The 18873-nt window shown below is 42.3% G+C and overlaps 1 long non-coding RNA gene across 1 annotated transcript in view; it reads right to left on the bottom strand.

Moving 5' to 3' along the window:
* Nucleotides 1-18078, bottom strand: part of LOC142826772 (uncharacterized) — a 44002-nt gene extending 25924 nt beyond the window's left edge. Inside the window, exon 1 of the long non-coding RNA XR_012901007.1 lies at nt 17746-18078. This is a non-coding gene — a long non-coding RNA (uncharacterized LOC142826772). The remainder of the gene's footprint in view (nt 1-17745) is intronic.
* Nucleotides 18079-18873: the final 795 nt, after the last annotated feature.

Genomic DNA, 18873 nt, shown 5'->3' with positions numbered 1-18873 from the left:
GGTACAGGAGGTGGTGGTGCTAGACACAGGCACAGCAGGCTGTCTGCCTGAAAGCAGCCACAGGCTACTCAAAGCGGCTGACAATTCTGCGTGGCTCTGTATTCTGGCGGCAGGGAGGGAAGAAGGCTTTGCACACTGCCCTCACTCCCCACACATTTTCTCAGCTCCCATTTGCCAGTTGGAACTGAGAGATTGTTCTGGAGCAGGGGCATCATGTGAAGGCTTCCCCCCACCCCAGCTCTTCCCCCCTGATCAGCTGTTTGTCGGCTCAGCGCGATAGTGTGGACGCGCGGGTGGTGACATCATAGGTATTTGTCGACCACCCAGGTAAACCTCATCCCAGGAGGCTTACCTGGGTGGTCGACAAATACCTTTGATGTCGACACCCGCGCGTCCAGACTATCGCGCTGAGCCAACAAACAGCTGATCAGCTGTTTGTCGGCTCAGCGCAGCAGCCATGTAAATTTAAATGAAGTGACGACTATTTAAATCGCCGCTTCATTTTAAAATGTCTGGTAGCCTAATCTACATGCCTCTGGCGACAGAGGCATGTAATCTAGACGTACCCAAAGGGAGTAGCCAGCCACTTTGATTGGTGTTATGTTCTGTGCTGCAGGGGTAGGCTATAGGCTGCACTGGAGAACTGGATCCAGCCTGTAGGCTGGATCTGGCCCACCCCTGTATTGGGAGCTCATGTTCAATTGATTATCCAGCACAGCCCTCACATCTTTTTCAGTGTGATGGTTTGCCCCATCCTAAATTTAGGACTTACATTCTTGATTCCTAGATGTCTAAATTTACACATACTTACAGAAGAATCTGGATTTCTTGATATCAATTATCTGTACTCATCATTATGTATAATTCCCTGTCATGGGACTGGTACATGTGTCACCCTTTGGGATGGGGAAGAGGCATATCACAGTCCCACAGCCAAGTTTAAAGAGTGCCCCATGTCTTAGGTCTGTGTGGTTCAGTGTCCAAATCCTTTACTAATCTCTGTATAGAAAGGCAATGCTGACCAATGGCCAAAGTCAGCTGAATAGCCTTTGTGGTGAGAGTAATGCAGCCCAATGACCAGAGTAAGTATAATACCCCGTGGTCAGGGTAGTGTGACCCAATGGCCAGGGTCACTATAACACCCCTTTGGTGCAGCCCAGTGGCCAGAACCACTATAACTGGCAAGTTGGGCCTCCACCCTAAAGTAGGTAGTGGCCGGGGAAGGGGATCCTATGCCCTCTTCACTGGATCCCAACCCTGGGCCCTTTCACTGCAGATTCACCTGCCACTAGCCCTAAGGGGATCAGACCGTAACATACCTAGCCCTCATTTAGTTCTAACAATGTTTCCCCACCAAGTTTCCCTGGGTCACTTCCTAGCTGAGTCTCTGAAGTATATGTCACTTATTATATGCTGGTTTTTGTACCCTTTTCAATGCCCTCAGCTCTATGTCAGGATCTGGTCACATTCAGCTGGCCTCCAAGCCTTGGAGTGTAGGCGGTCCACTTTCTGGAGTTTGCAGTGCGCCTCTTTCTCCTCTGGCAGTCATCCCAGATTGAGCTCTTTTCAGGCCTTTTATACCCTGGACCAGTTAGAGTCTTCCCAGCAGAGCCAGGACATAGGATGGTCTCTCCTAATAGAGAAGGTTGTACCAGTGCAAGGCCAACACATTCCATCAAACTCACCTAACTGTTGTCTCACATGCAAACTTGTTTTTGTGTGTGTTTTTATAGAATCATAGAACACTAGAACTGGAACAGATCTTGAGAGATCATCGAGTCCAGTTTCTGCCGTCACAGCAGGACCAAGCACCATCTAGACCATCCCTGACAGATGTCTATCCAATTGGCTCTTATGTATGTCCAGAGATGGAGAGTCCACAATCTCCCTAGGCAATTTATTCCAGTGTTTAACCACCCTGACTGTTAGGAAGCTTTTCCTAATGTCCAACCTAAACCTCCCTCTCTCTTCCAAAGCACTTGCAACCCCTCCCAATTTGGTATCATCTGCAAACTTAATAAGCCTACTCTCTATTTCAATATCTAAATTGTTGATGAAGATATTGAAAACAGAGCCTAGTGAAAACCCACTCGTGGGTTTACATTATAGATTAGAAGTGAAAAAACAGATCAACAGAACCAAAGGAGTACCCAGATATGAAGACAGACCAAGAAGAGAAAAGAACAGAATTCCACTTGTCATCACCTATAGCCCACAACTTAAACCTTCCAGCACATAATCAACAATCTACAACTTATCCTGGAAAATGACCCCTCATTCTCCCAGTCCTTGGGGGAAAGGCCAATCCTCACCTACAGACAATCCCCTAACCTAAAACATTTTTTTCCCCAGTAACCACGCAACATACCTCCATCATAATCATTCAGGAACCCACCCCTACAATAAGCCCCAATGTCAACCACACATCTACACAAGCGATTTCATCTCTGGACCCAACATCATCAGCCACTACATCATTTAACTGCACATCCACTAATCTGATGTGGGCCATCAAATGCCAGCAGTGCCCCACTGATAAAGTCATAGAATACTATGACTGGAAGAGACCTTGAGAGGTCATCGAGTCCAGCCCCCTGCCCTCACAGCAGTACCAAGTACTCACTACCAGTTCCTCCTGATTTGTTAAAATCAAATCTAGAATAGCTTCTCCCTATAGCTTTCTCAACCTTCTGAAATAAAAATGTCTCCAATGAAGTTCAATAACTTATTGGATAATTATGCTTTCTTTCAGGTCATGAATAAACATTTAAAATAGTGTAAAATCAATAGCTGATCCCTGATGAATTCCAATCAAGCTCAGTGGTGATTCCCCACTAACAATTACAGTTTGAGAAAAAGACTGGCAAATAAAAAGGATTAGTCCTCTCATTGCTATCCTGCAGTAGACAGTCAAAAAAGAGTGGAACTTTTCAAATCAAAATAGCAAATGTGGTTCAGACTGACAGATGTTGGGATATTGACAGATACTGACAAAGAATGTCATGTGGGTGAAGGACATATAGTGTGTCTAGACTACAGTGGGTTTTTTTTGGAAAAAGTAGCCATTTTTTCAAAAAAGCTTCCCCTGCATCTAGACTGCTGCTGTGTTCTTTCGAAAGTAAATTGAAAGAAAGCAGCAGTTTTTTCAACCATGGAAAACCTTGTTTTACGAGGAAGAATGCCTTTTTTCAAAAGTGCTCTTTCGAAAAAAGGTGCTAAGTAATGCAAACTGTGCTTTTTTGAAAGAGAGCATACAGACTGCCTGGGTGCTCTCTTTTGAAATAGTGGCTTGCTTTTTTGAAAGTACTGGTTGTAGTCTAGACGCTCTTTCAAATGAGACTTGCAGTCTAGACATAGACTTACTTAGGGAGCATTTCTTGTGTAGAAATATAGATTTGGTAGGAGATAGGTGTTAGGAAGATTTAGGAATAAAACCTGAAAGATGTAGCCACAGCCAAAGAAAGAGAAAGAAAGCCCAAAGCATAAATTACTGCCTGTTTCTCAGTACAGGCAGTCCCTGACTTACGCGGATCCGACTTATGTCAGATCCGCACTTACAAATGGGGCTTTTCTCGCCCCGGAGCTCGCGGGCGGCGGGCCCGCCCAGAGCGCAGTGGTCCCGCCACCGCGTCCTCCGGGGCGAGAAAAGCTGCTCCGGGTCTCCCTGGTGTGCTGGGGGGGACTCCCCAGCACACCAGGGAGACCCGAGCAAAGCCACACAGGTGGCGGGGTCCCCCGCTTCTGCGGCTTTGCTCCTGGGAGCACAGCAGGGAGACAGGAGCAAAGCTGCAGAGGTGACGGGACCTCTGCACCTCCGCAGCTTTGCTTGGTCTCCCTGGTCTGCTGGGGGGGGGGGGGGCGCAGCTAGTGCCCCCCCCCCCAGCAGACCAGGCTTTTGCTGCGGGTCACCTGGGGTAGAGCAGCTGGGGTGCTGCCGGGTTGGTCCTGCGGGAACCTACCCGGCAGTGCCCCAGCTGTTCTGTCCCAGGAGTCCAGATTCAGCCGCTGTTGAAACTGATCAGCGGCTGATTCCAGGAAGCCCGGGGCAGAGCAGCTCTGCCTAGGGCTTCCTGTAGTCAGCCGCTGATCAGTTTCAGCAGTGGCTGAATCTGGAGCCAGTTCCGACTTACATACAAATTCAACATAAGAACAAACCTATAGTCCCTATCTTGTACGTAACCCGGGGACTGCCTGTACATCAGATATGTCCTTTGGCTTTCTGAGTCAGTGGAGGATTTTTTATGGAGCTTCATCAGACTTTTGCTTCATTGAACAGATGCAATCAAAAACTCCTTCCTAGGATTCAGTACAAACTTCCATTTATTTTGAAGCAATGATATTTCACCTACCTGTACCTCAAAAACCTGTTTTTCCATTCCATTTCTTTTGACTTGTCTTCAAGCTTCCTGAACAAAAAAAGATAGTCTTGCAAATGTTCCTTTCATCTTCAATATTTAATTGTCATCATTAGACCATGCTATTCCTTCATTAATGGATAAAATATATATTCAGCCCTTTGAATTACAAAAATCACACTTGATATGGTAAACCAAGTGCTCAGAAAGAAATGAATGGTAGGTTTCATCAGCCAACATCTCTGTATGATTTATATTCTTGTCTCCTGAATAATGCAGTATAAAAGACAATATCTAAAAGCAGTCATACCAAAGGCACCCTTCTCTCTATGAAGCATATCTTATTCCTTCCATGAATATTAAAATCTATGTTGAAATTATGCAAAAGCTTTGCAAGATTCAATTTTGGTTCTCCCAAGGAGCCCTAGTATCTCCCATGTTGGGTGGCCAGGCTAAATGAGAGATCCCAAGTAGTTAAGATATAGCCCTACTAGCTTTTATGATGGGCAAGGCAAACCACATCAAAGTGGAATCATTGCCTGCCCCATCTTTTAATTCATTCAGCTAAAATTGAATCCTGAATAAAATCCCTAGTTATAAAAGAAGTGTGCTCAGAACATGAGCCATGAAAAACAACATCCTTTAATCACTAATTATATCCTGTTTTTAGAACTGCTCTGGAATTTTTCAGCACAACATTTGTGGAAAATGGAGATTCAGCAAAACTGAAACTTTTCACAGGAAGTTTTATCAGGTCCAGGATGAAATTTCTAGTCCAAGAAAGAGAGAGATCTACCCACATTCAACATAGCATGTCTCAGCGTGTGCCCTGCTCCTAAATTGGAGGAGGAAGGAAGGAGTCAGAGAGAGACAGTCCTTGCCCAGACCCTGTGGTAAATAGTGAGCAGTTGGGAAATATAAAGTCAACATATCTGGGGTAAAATATGTCAAACTGCCCTTGGGAATCCTCTCAAACTGCATGGTTGCCACCCTTCCTGTTTTGAGTGGAGTGTGACTGAATGGACATTGGTGGCTCTGGTGGCATTTGTAGTCTCTGCTCTTTTTATGAGCTATGACTTATCTGGTTGGCTTCCTGTGAATGTTGTGGCTTAAATCTCTAATAAGCTTAAGGCCTAGGACATAAAGCCCAATATTTTTCAGTGTAGTTTGTGAGTCCTTTAATGTCCATAAGTTATTGTTTATCTGTTCAGAAAACACCACCTCCCCATCAACGGGAAAATCCTGTATCAACTGCTAAACCTCCATTGATAAGCCTGATAGGCACAATCAAGATGTCCTTCACAAGGAAATGACCATGTCTATGGTGTGTTTTGTGGTATCTGCCACTTCCAATGCTACCTGAAGGGCTAACTCTGCCCTGAGAATTTTTCAGTACTTCTGGGTGTCCTCAGGAAGCTAACCTTAACATTTGGCCATGGCTTATCACATGTTGAAGTCACCGTGGCCAAGGCAGGATTGGTGGGTGACCATCCTCATCTGCAGGCTGGACAATTAATTAAATTTGTGTCCAAACAAATCCTGCATCTTTGAGTCTTTGTTTTTAAATGTATCTCCTGTTTGGCCCTGTCTGACACTTATTATTGGCTGCTACTTCCAGGGAACTTAGAGCTTGGTGTGGAATAACGGTACTCATGACAATTAGTTGGCACAAAGTATTTTCTTTCTCATTAGAAATGGGTGGCAGAGATGAGCATGTCTGCCACTTGGCATTTGTGATCTTTGACACCTCATGCAGGGACAGAATGAGAAGTTACTCGCCCTGTGCAGTAACGATTGTTCTTCGAGATGTGTCCCTGTGGGTGCTCCCTGGTTGGTGTCATGCTCATCCCAGAACCACAGATTGGAGACTTTGAGAGCAGTGATTGAGTGGGCTGCGCAAGTGAAGAATGGTGCTCCCGCCTTTGAAGTAGCATGTGCAGCCCGCTTCTCCTCTGTTTCTTCTTTGATGCCCTTGTGGACTTCTATTATTGTCCAAAGAAGTAGGGAGGAGGGCAAGTAGTGGAGCACCCACAGAGACACACATCTTGAAGAACAATTATTACCGCACAGCGAGTAACTTCTTTCTTCTTCAAGTGATGTCCCTGTGAGTGCTCCACAGTTGGTGACATTGTAGCAGTGCCCATTGTGATGGACGTTGGGCTTCGATTAATTGCTGAAGATTGTACAGAGAACTTTGGTGGCTACTGCAGTATCTGTTGTGGAGCATGGAGGAATAGCATAATGCTTTATGAAAGTGTGATTAGATGACCACGTCGCTGCTCTGAGTATTTCCTGGAATGAGACTGCCTTTAGGAAAGCAGCTGATGTTGCCATAGTTCTGGCAGAGTGAGCCTTTGGATTAATTGGTAATACCCTATTTTGGAGTGAGTAGCAGGTAATAATGCATGATGTTATCAGCTTTGATATGTGCTGAAATGACAGCAGTTTTCCCTTGGACCTTTTAGCTAGGGATACTAGGAATCTCTGGGATGATCAGAAGGATTAGGTCCTATCCAGATAGCAGGCAATTGCCCTTCTGACGTCCAGTGGGTGTAATATGGCTTCTTCTCTGGAACGTTGTGGTTTTGCATAGAAAGTGGGAAGGATTATCGGTTCATTAATATGGAATTCTGAGCTCACTTTGGGTAAGAAGGATGGGTGTGGCCACAGAATGACCTTGTGCTTGTGAAAGGTCATGTATGGAGGCAAGTCCATTATAGCTGCAAATTTGCTGACCCTTCTTGCAGAAGTGATTGCCAGAAGGAACAATGTTTTCATGGTAAGAAAGCTAAGTGGTACGGTTCAAAAGTAAGTGGCCACAAGTTCAAAGGGTGGTCTTATGAGTGAGTGTAGGACCAGTTCTAAGTCCCACGTGGGGGGAATGGGTTTTTGAGGTGAGTGAAGGTTCTGTGGACCCTTCCAGAATCTTTTAGAAATGGGGTATGCAAATATGGAGAACCCATCCATGGGAGAGTGGAAGGCTGTAATGGTGGCCATGTGCACCCCGAGTGATTAAATTGACAAATTTTGTTGTTTCAGGTGCATGATGTACTCCAGTACTTGGTGGAGCAGCACCTTGGATGGTTCGACTGCCCTGTTTGTGCACCACGCATAAACCAGTGTCACTTGTATAAGTAAGTCTTATGTGTTGTCTCCTGCTATGTAGCAGGACATTTTTTCACTTGTTGGGAACACTGTTGCTCTGCTTCCAAGAACCAGATAGGTACCATGCCATCAGGTGTAGCATTTGCACTGGGAATAAAGTATGGACCCCTGGTTCTGAAAGAGCAGATCTGAGCGATAGAGATGTAGCTGTGTTAGTCTGGTGTAGCTGAAACAAAATACAGGACTATGTAGCACTTTAAAGACTAACAAGATGGTTTATTAGATGATGAGCTTTCGTGGGCCAGACCCACTTCCTCAGATCAAATAGTGGAAGAAAATAGTCACAACCATATATACCAAAGGATACAATTTAAAAAAATGAACACACATGAAAAGGACAAATCACATTACAGAACAGAAGGGGGATTTGGGGGGGGGGGAAGGAAGGTGAATGCCAGTGAGTTAATGATATTAGAGGTGGGGAAGGGGAAATGTCTGTGAGTTAATAGAATTAGAGGTGATAATTGGGGAAGCTATCTTTGTAATGTGTAAGATAGCTGGGGTCTTTGTTAAGTCCGGTGCGGAGAGTGTCGAATTTTAGCATGAATGCCAGTTCAGAGGATTCCCTTTCAAGTGCAGATTTGAATGTCTTCTGAAGTAGGATGCAGGTTAGCAAGTCATTGAGACTGTGTCTTTCTGGTTGAAATGACAAGCAACTGTTTTTTTCTTTGTGATCCTGTCTAATGTCTGTTTTGTGGGCATTGATTCTTTGGCGAAGGGTCTGAGACGTTTGTCCAATGTACATAGCAGACGGACACTTTCGGCACATGATAGCATAGATTATATTTCTGGAGGCGCAGGAATATGTATTCTTGATCTTGTAACTCACTTGGTTAGGCCCAATAATGGTGTCAGCAGAGTGAATATGTGGACAAAGCTGGCAGCGGGGTTTGTTGCAAGGGAAAGTACCAGGGTTGGTATTAGTGTGGTATGTCCTGTGGTTGTTGGTAAGAATCATCTTGAGATTAGGTGGTTGTCTATAGGAGACTATGGGTCTGTCTCCCAGAGCTTCTTGGAGTTTAGTGTCCTGTTCCAGTATAGGCTGTAATCTATTGATAATGTGTTGGACAGGTATAAGTTGGGAGCTGTAGGTGATGACAAGTGGTGTTCTATTGTTGGTTTTCTTGGGTCTGTCTTGTAGTAGATGGTTTCTAGGTATTCGTTTGGCTCTTTCAATTTGCTTTTTTATTTCTCCAGGTGGGTAGTTGAGGTTTATAAATGCTTGGTAGAGATCCTGAAGTTTCTGGTCTCTGTCTGTGGGATTAGAGCAGATGTGGTTGTACCGAAGGGCTTGGCTATAGATGATGGATCGTATGGTGTGTGCTGGATGGGAGCTGGAAGCATGTAGGTAACTGTATGAGTCAATGGGTTTTCTGTAGAGGGTGGTGTCTAATTTTCCATTGTTGATTTGTACTGTGGTGTCCAGGAAATGGATCTCTCGTGTGGAATGGTCCAGGCTGAGGTTAATGGTGGGGTGTAGGTTGTTGAAATCTCTGTGGAATGTCTCCAGTGTTTCTTGGCCATGCGTCCAGATCATAAAGATGTCATCAGATGTAGCAGATCTGAGCGGTTTGGAAATGTGCAGAGAGGTCATAGATATGTGAACCATGTCTGTAGGGGCCAGGCTGGGGCTATCAAGATCACACTGGCCCCACCCGTCTATATCTTCTGGAGGACTCTGGGAATGAGAGGAAAGGGGTATAATAGGTGGGCCCCTGAAGTGAGAAGCAGCACATCGCCAAGGGAGCCATGTCTTATGCCCGCTCTTGAGCAGTACTGAGGGCATTTGGAGTTCTGTCTGGTGGCAAAGAGATCAGTGGAACAGCTTGTGGGTGAACTGGTCATGTAGTTCCCACTCATGTTCTTTGAGGAAGTTGTGACTGAGGGTAATCGACCATAACGCTGTCTCCAGGCAGGTATTCTGCCAAGATAGTAATGTGGTGGATGCACCAATTCCAAAGCCTGATCACCTCTGTGTGTAGCGACTGGGATCTTGCGCCCCCTTGGTGGCTTATGTAAAACAGTTATATTGTCAGTGAGGATACGCACCAAAGAGTCTTGGATGTAAGGGAGGAAGCTCAAGCTGATTTATGAGGAGTCTGGACTTGTCTTTGGACCAGTTCCCTTGCAAAAACTGTTGTTGGAAGTGTGCACCCTATCTTGTCAGTGAGGCATCCATAGTAATTTGATTGGATGGCTGGCCCTGGTGGAAAGGCACTCTGTTACAGAGGTTCTGTGCCTATGACGACCACTGTAGGGAGGTGAGGGCTTGGGGGGGGGGGGGGAGAAGGTGAAATGTGCCTGTGGATCTGACAGCTGGCTGTTGTGTACACTAAAGAGATCCAGTGGTGGAAACACCAGAAGCTAGCCTGGCATGCAGAATCACATATATGGTAGCTGCCATATGCCCCATAAGTTTGAGGCTGGTTTCAAGAAATGTTTAGAGCATGTTTTTGAGCCCGTTACTGAGGAGGCCCGAGACTTTGCCATGCCTGAAGTGCCTGGCTCATCTCCTTTGCTAATTCTTAAGGGAAGAGAGTGGGCTGGTGAGGGTCCAGTTTCTTTTTTTGTGAGGGGGGGGGAGGCTTGCTGCTGTGCGGCAGTAAGAGCTGGCAGTGGCAGCTTTTGTGTTTTGTTTTCTGTGTAAAGAGAAGGGAGTCCTGAATGTCTCAGGACAATCTAAGCTGATAAAGTGATAAAGAGCATGCTGAGGAGGAGAGAGTTGAGCTCTGTCTGTAGCCAAGGGCAACGAAGAAAGAACTGAGGAGAAGCGGGCTACGCACACTATTTCAAAGGCAGGAGCGTTTCACATATCTGAAGACTTACATTCTACTTCAGTCTTCTTAGACTAAACATTCCCAATTCTTTCAATGGTTCCTCATAAGTTTACAATACATGACTTCTTATTTTTGTTGATGTCCGCTGGATTCTCTTCAGTTTGTCCACAAATTTCTTTAGGTACTCAAAATGTAATAAGGCCTTCCAGCTGAGGGCTCTCAAGTTCCAAGCAGAGTAGAACAATTACCTCCCATATCTTTCATGCAACACTCCTGCTCATATATATATATTCCAGAATGACATTTCACTTTTTTCACAGCAATGTTACTGTTGACTCTCATACTCAATTTGTGTTCTATTATAAGATCTAGATTTTTTTCTGCTACTGCTGCCTGTCCAACTAACTGTTCCCCATTTTGTATTTTTCCTTCTTGAGTGTAGTATTTCCTCACTTGCCTTTTTTGAATGATACTATCCTGATTTCTTTCAGACCAATTCTCCAACTTATCAAGAACGTGCTGAATGTAATCCTGGCCTACAAAATGCATTCATCACTGACTCTAGTGCATTCTAGATTCTCTGCACCACTGTTTGCCAGTTAGAGATAGCTTAGGTACTTCTGACCACCAGCAAGACAAAATAAGACACACAGTGAACTTTTGCTCACTTCTTAAATTCTAGACAGAAATCTGCCAATGTGGCAAAAGCAAGATAGTTGCACTCCATATTGAGGATTTACTGCTCTCAAATATTAGGGAAAAACCTAACCATTAGGAGACAGTGGAGACATAAGCCTTTATGCTCTAATTATTTGTATGGGAGTGGAATCCATATGCCAAGTGTCCTCCTAGAGCCCCAGGCTGGTGTGCCATGACTAAACCTCATGCAACTTTATGGAATGTTTAGAGAGTGGATGATTAAGATAATATCCTTTGACAGCAAATACTATCTACCCTTTGGAGCAGTTCTTTATGTGTTAACTCTATAGCTAATGACCCCAACGTGCACATGCAAGGAGTATATGTGAAAGTACACAAAATTTGAAGTAATACATTTGATTTTCCCCTCAAAAAAAAATTTGTGTTTTCCCTTTACTGAAATTCTTCTGCAAGCTAACAATATTTTAGCTGAACCAAAGGTCATAGTTTGGCACATTTCATGTTGCCCTTGTATTACAGGCTAGAGAGACAGACACACTGTGTTATGTCTCATCAAATATTAAGGTGATTTATCACAACAAGATGTCTCAAAATGATTAAGCACAACGTTGTGTGTCATAACTGAACTAGTAGTCAGAAAAATGGCATCTCACATCCAAAGTACAATAAAACCTGTGTTATCCAGCACATTCAGGGATTAGGGTGTTCTGGTTATCTAAAAATTCCGGTTATCTGAAGGTCCCATCAACCTAGGAAAAACCCATGGACAATAATAGTAAAACTCAAGTATTTAATATTGGTAGTTTTGTAGTGTGAGGCAGTTGGTCTCACCTTTCTATTTTGAGTTAAAGATGATTAGTACTTCTTAATTTTTTATTTAAGCCAATCATGGTAAACCAAGCCAGGCCTGTGAACTGAGGATGTGACAGTATTGTGGCTGGGGGCGATGCTGGTTAAAGTTTTCTGGTTAACCGAGTGCCAGATAACAAAGGTTTCACTGTATATACTAATATTTGGCAATTACTCTGTTAATATGTTAGATCCATTCAGCTATTTTCATTATTTTGCCTCTGAAGTAGTAAAAAACATGACACTGGTGAATTTGGAACAGTAAAATTAGTAGTTGAAAGGGATTTAGTGTGATGTCATTTGTATGTACTCCAATGTCTTGCCACAGATAATGACAGACTATTTGGGAGTCTGAAAATGAAATAAAGTCTGTTTTGAAAACCTTATGAAACAAATACATTAGAAGACTAGTTGCGAGCTAATTTATATGGCTAGTAGTCATTGCTATATGTGCAAACTGGGCAGCATGTGCAAATGATCAGTTACAAATGTATCTGGGTCATTTATGGATCTAAATACCTGAATTATGCATCTAACCAAGCAAATTAGGTACATAACTGTACATGAAATGTACATAAGTTAGACTGTATAGGCATATAATTATTTCAGGATTTCATTTATAATTATACATTTCATATGCTTTCAATAAAAATGCAATAAATTCATTGTGTTAGGGAGAACATTGGAGCCTTTAAAGTTATGTTTCTTTTAATTTATCCATTGCCTTTACTAAGCTGTATAAATCCAATTCATACCATTTTATCATTTTTGGAATTGCCTGTACAATAATTTATTTAAATACTATGAATACAATTGTTCTATGAATAGATTCCCTCACAGGAAAAACAAGATTACCCTACCAGACCTCAATATCTGAAGCTATAACTCAAATCTACAAATCAGGCTGATGTACCCACAGCAGTCACAAAAACATGGAGAAAAAGTTGAGCTTTGTACTAAAACAGAGGCCAAAAGAAAATCTTTGCATGTGAAATCAGGATCACTGGAGAATGCTCTTGAACATGTGATTAGTAATAGGTTGCAGTGTCTTATGACTACCCATCCCAATATTTATGGGAAGGAGCTCAAAATGTTTTTCTATTGTAATATGGAGTCCCAGTAGAGAAGAAGTTGAGAACCAATGCACTATGTAATGAAAAGGATGTGGTATTTGCCTAACATACCATCTGTTTTTAAATAATTCCAGTAAAAACCTAGAATAAAAAGGTGTGGGGTATGGAGAGGGTGAAAAGAAATCATCAGATACAGGACAATTACATTGCTCTAGGTTCTCTGAAAGCTTTCATGTTGGATTTTTCTGGTTAATTCTGGTTCATTCATTCTGGAAAGCTTTCACTGACCATTTGTTGCTCTTCAGGAACAAGAACAAAAATAATGATAAAATGTATTCAATCATAAAATGAATGTTTTCCTATCATAGTAAAATATTTGCTATAGGGTCATTTATATGCTTTTAAAACATCAGTAATAATTTAATGTGGTAATAATTCTGCTCTCGCCATACTTACATGCCCTGCTGACTGATTTTTTTAAATGAAATAATATCCCAATATGCAGGAATTACAACCAGAAATAAGAACACTAATTACTAATTAGGTATATCATTGTGCACAATTTTTTATTTTAGAGCCATAGGAAACTACTACTATTCCTACTTATAGAAGAACTTGGCAAAACAGAAACCCACAAGCTTCAGAAATCAAAATAAGGACCTCTCAGGTGGTGAATATTACTTCCAAAGGCTGGAACAACTTCAGTTTCCATTAGGAAGCTTGGCATCTGACTTTGCTGGGGTTGGAAGAGTCTCAACATTTTGCAGGAATGAGCCTTAAACTGCATATGAAAATCCCTAAATGAAACTGTAAATTAATACTTACTAGTATTGAGCTAGTCTCTTATACATTCATAACAATGAGTTTAGAGCTGTTATCAAGGTTTAAGTGGAGTGGAAATTTCAGAAAATGCCAATTTGCAGAATTGAAGTATTCTATTTTAAGGAAAATGTTGATGGACTCCTGCCCACCAATCTGATTTTGATGCCTGATCATAGAGTAGGTTTCCAAGCAAAGGTGCCATTTTGGGAGAGTGGAGGAAGGGAGAGGAAGGGTGTAGCAGACTTGTGTAGCACGATACAACTTGCTTTTCTTCCTGTTCCCGACTAGAATGGAGCAAGGGGAAGTACTTTTATTCCCTGAATCACTCTTCTGTCCCCTCCCTTCACCAACCAGGAATGAAAGGCATGCACAGAAGCCATGTACTTCCCCCTTGCTCCCTGATAGTCAGGGGAATGGGAAGAAGAGAAAGCCGTGTCTCAGAATGCAGAGCTGCTGCCCCACATTCTCCCAAAATGGTGCCCTTGTTTCCAAGCCTGGTTTTCTATCTGCCGGATGTCTTAGCAGCTCAGGTTTTCTGGCTCCCATCCTTGGCATCTTGTGTGACAAGCAGCTGAGGATCTGGAAGCCTCAGACATTATTCCAAAAGGTTGACATGAAGTATCATTTTCATGCTTTCAAAATGAAGTTTTGGATTTCCTGTTCCATGGGAAATTTTAAATATGTTCTATTCATTCCACTATTTTTCTATTATATTAAATTATTTCCAATAATTTTCTATTCATCTATTCTTTTTTAAAAATGTAAGTTCTTACAGAATGAAAATTCTAGTTGTAATAGAATGAGAGAGCCTGAGACATGAGCTTTGGTACAAAAGCCCAGTGTCAGGCATAAGACCCAAACTAAAATCTGGCCCTGCTCAGTCAAAAAGCAGATGCTTGCTTCTAGTTTAACTGTAACATGTGAGCTTGGCAAGTACAGGGCTGGTGTTGCAAAAGCACAGGCACATAGTAGTCATGTAAATATAGTCCACTTCCCTACATGGTGTGGACAAAGCTCCCAAAATGGCACAGTAAGATACTAATCCCTCTTAAAGTCAGGATGACAGGGCAATGGATATAAATACTGAATGGAAAGAGACATGGTTAATTATCACCCTTTAATGGATAATGGGTGATAACTAACCATGTTGGAGGGGCACTATGTAGCTTATTTCTATCAGTGTATAAACAAAGGATCACAGAGTGGGGTGTTTTTGTCCAGCCAAGAGGAGAAGAGAAACTCCTGCCATTCAGTGAGCTGAGTCCATTGTAATGAGCATACGCAAACCTGTAAGCTTTGAGCCAGAGCTCTAGGATTGTGTTTCATTGACAATAAACCTGGCTGACTGCCGTTGCTACAGAATGGAGTCTGTGGTCTTCTTGGGCAACTCAGCTACATCCTTCTATACCAACTATCGCTAGACCCGATGTAGAATGAAGAATTAATACATTCATGCACCCAACAACTAATGACACTAGTTTTAGGCAATTTCTGCTGATTCTTACTAACTACATTTCTTGGGTCCTCCTGCAGTACCAGATGACAATGACAGGAAGGCACAAGAAACATTGTTGGCTCATGCACATGCATGCACACGCCAGCACCTGACATACAGTGAGATACAAAACCAGCCTGGCTGGCAGAGTTGTATCCGAAATGCCATTCAAGTGTCTTGACAATGAAATGTTTCAATTTTGACAGACTGACATTTTCTAAAATGTTTTATATCACAATTAAATAAGCAAGAAAGTAATTCCAGAAAACCAAAAAATTAATGAGGAAAAAACACTAATCTTAATAATAATAAAAGATTCCCTCCTCTCAACAGTATACAACTGAAAGTTGATTTACATTATAATCCTGACTGCCTGTACAGTACAAATAACACACATTAAACTACATTAAAAGAGCTACAAAATTGCAAGGTCAAATACTCAAAAGTAAATACAATACACTCATCTTAAGAGTGCCGGGGCAACCATAAATCAACCCTCTTGTGTATATGCATTGCAATAAAAATCTTTAATGACATAATCACATTCTTTTTCAAAAGATCAAGCTAAATGTTAAGGCTAATCCAAAAGCAGAGCTTTGTATAGCTTGAAAGCTTGTCTTTCACCAACACAACTGTTCCAAAGAAAGCTATTACCTAGCCACCTCTTTCTACTAACCTGGGGCAAACTCAGTGAGAAAAATCACTGCAAATAATTAATCTCAACTTTCATTAAAAACATTCTAAGTCTCCTTCCAAGCACATTTAAATGCCTTGATTCTTCCAAATGCTTGGGTACAAAAGTGACTCAGGAAAACAAATCAACAGGATTTAAGTGTTCTGAGAATTCCATCCAAAGACTCCTACTAACTCACATACATACTCCTACTGACATATTTAAAGTTAGGCACATTTTTAAGTCCTTCATTGAGATGAGGGCTTAACATTTATAGGTATCTACCCCATATTCACAAAGATTTGTTTTTTGGGTTTTTTTAAAATATGTCTCTCAGTGGAGACTACAGGATCTGGCCTAAATCGAGGCATCACCTTTACTGCAATGGGCTTTTGTTGAGGCTCTATCATGCAATGGAAAAAGCATGCTTTTTACAATGACTTTTCTTTTAATTCTTAGAGGTATTTTTCCACTTATTCTAAAAGAAAGGTACTTCCAACTTAAAAAAACCCAAAATAAATGGAAAAACAACAGTAACCCTTTTAATTGCAAAAGCAGCCTTAAAATGTAAATCAGTTATTAAGATGAAAATATTATGAGTGATATTTCCCAAAAGTCACACATTGTTGACAATGTTTCCACTGCTGCCATAGGCAGATTTTTCGCATCTTAAAATTTGAAGCAACCGGTGTTACAATTTTTTGTTTTGTTTTGCTGAACTTGAAACCAATCCATGGTCTGTGTAAAGAATAAAATAAGAATAATCAACACAATGTATTATGTGATTGGGCTAATCATAACAATTACTTGAACTCAAATCCCATTGAACTCAAATCGATTTTGGCCCTATATATATATATATATATATAAATAAAAACCACATTAAAATAAGAGAGCCTGATTATTGTTACCTGATTCTTTTGAAGGTTAACAACATTTGTGCTGATGCCAATATATCAGACAATAATAAGGTTCTCATCCCAGAATCAGGCTACACAGATTTGAAATCGTGAGTTTAATGTCTTGGCAGGAGCCTTGGGGTGTATGACAAGGACATTCACCCTGAGGACAACATAAAGCCTTAAAGATTTGTTAAACTCAATAAAGAACACAGAAATCCTCCAAGTCACATGAACCAATAGGAGTAATGCATTATTGGGGATATCTATGTTATCATGCTTTGCATAAGCTTCTAGGTTTGCATACATAAATCCTTCCAGATCTGGTGGTAAGAGACAAAGGACCAGCCCAGTTCTGGGCATACCAAATGAGTCTGCTGGTTCAAGGTCAGGGAGTTGAAAAGCCAACTAAAAGCTAAAAGACCAAAAGCTGAAGAATGAACTCTACACGAAGTAGCTCACCCTACTACTGTATAGGACTTAAGCACTATTATGAATATGCATGTCAGTGCTCAGCTTTCCATGCTCAAATCTACCCAATCTATTACCCAAATAATACTGAAATGCACTTAATACATTCAGTGACAAAGCTCCTCCTCAACCTTGGTGAGTTCTGTTTTTACAGGCAGATTACTTGCTTCAGAGACTCACAGCAGCCCTTAATTTAGACACCAGCTTGCTGTTTGTTGAGCTACTTTTATCATTGACCAGCATGGGGAAGAGAGGTTAAACCAAGTTTCATAATCCCTGTGGCCCCTACAAGTGATACAGGGCAGGACAAGCCCTTTTACCGAAGCCAGTCTTTTTCTAGTACCGAAATGGGGAGTTGGTGGTTTGGGGAACCCAGGCCCACCCTCTGTTCCATGTTCCAACCCAGGGGCCCTGTGACAGACATCTGTAATGTCTCTGGTAACAGCTGTGTGACAACTATGAAACCCTGGGCTGTTTCCCCACAGTTTTCCCTAGCACCTTCTTACCACAGGCTTGTCCTCCTGGTACCTGCTTGTGCTTACTCCTCCAAGATCCTTCACAGCTGCTTTTCTCAAAATCTCCAACACACTCAACTCACAGGAAAAGAGCTCTTTTTAACCAGTCTCAATTGGTTATTAATTAGCCCCAGGTGTTCTGACTAGTTTGATGCACTTAATTCTGGAAACTAGTTGGCTTCAGGTTGCTCAACTGGCCTGATTGTCCTGATCCATTCTAGCAGATTCCTGCTGGTTCTGGGTTAGCCCGTGCTAGTTTATCCTGGGAACAGGGACCTATTTAATCTGGGGCTAATATATTTTCCTTCCACTACTCTCCTGTAGCCAGTTGGCCCAACTCTATCACAATTGTAGTGCCCCCTCTCCACCTGGTTACCTTCTTTAAAGCCAATCTCCTTACAGGTTTGGATGGACAGGTCTGGGTTCTTCTGGATCCCGCCACCCACTCAATTTTATTCTTTCTGATTGATTGATTTGGCAGTGCCTCCACCCCCCTTACTTCTTCCTGGCAAGGTCACCAGGGCAGCTTGGGAGGAAAATTCTAACCCAGGGGAATCCCCACGTATTTGCCAGATAGTTGGAGACTCCCAGAAAATAGCACAAACACATACACTACAATAAACACAATTATATTAAACAGGAGACAAATATAACAGAACAGGGTAAAACACTATTTTAGGGTCACCGGTACCCAGCAACTGTGAGGTTAGTGTCCCGTTGGTACGCGTACTTTGTTGGGGCCCCTGATGACTGTTGACCACAAAATCCTTCTCTGCAATGGTTTAGCAGTGGGGCTGACTAGGTCCAGTAAAGCCCAAAGGACTCACACATGAGAGAAGGCAATAAATCCCTCCACAGGTTTAATATGCTTCAGATAATAAAATCCCCAAACAAATTCCCTGACTTACTAACTAAAAATCGGTGCACTCACACACTCCATGAATGAGCCTCAGGTTGAGAGATGACTCAGTCACTGCAGAGGGGCTGCTCTCTTCTCACAGGGATCCTCTTCAGGCAGGAATCAGGCTGCTTCGGTCCCAGAATTTCCCCTCACCGCGAAGGGGTGCAGGGCTCAAGGTGCAGGCCACACAACTGCACCAAAATTCAAACTATGACCTC

The sequence above is a fragment of the Pelodiscus sinensis genome, chromosome 2, assembly GCF_049634645.1.
Source record: "Pelodiscus sinensis isolate JC-2024 chromosome 2, ASM4963464v1, whole genome shotgun sequence".
Classification (NCBI taxonomy): Eukaryota; Metazoa; Chordata; order Testudines; family Trionychidae; genus Pelodiscus; species Pelodiscus sinensis.
This window is presented reverse-complemented; position numbering and strand designations above follow the sequence as displayed.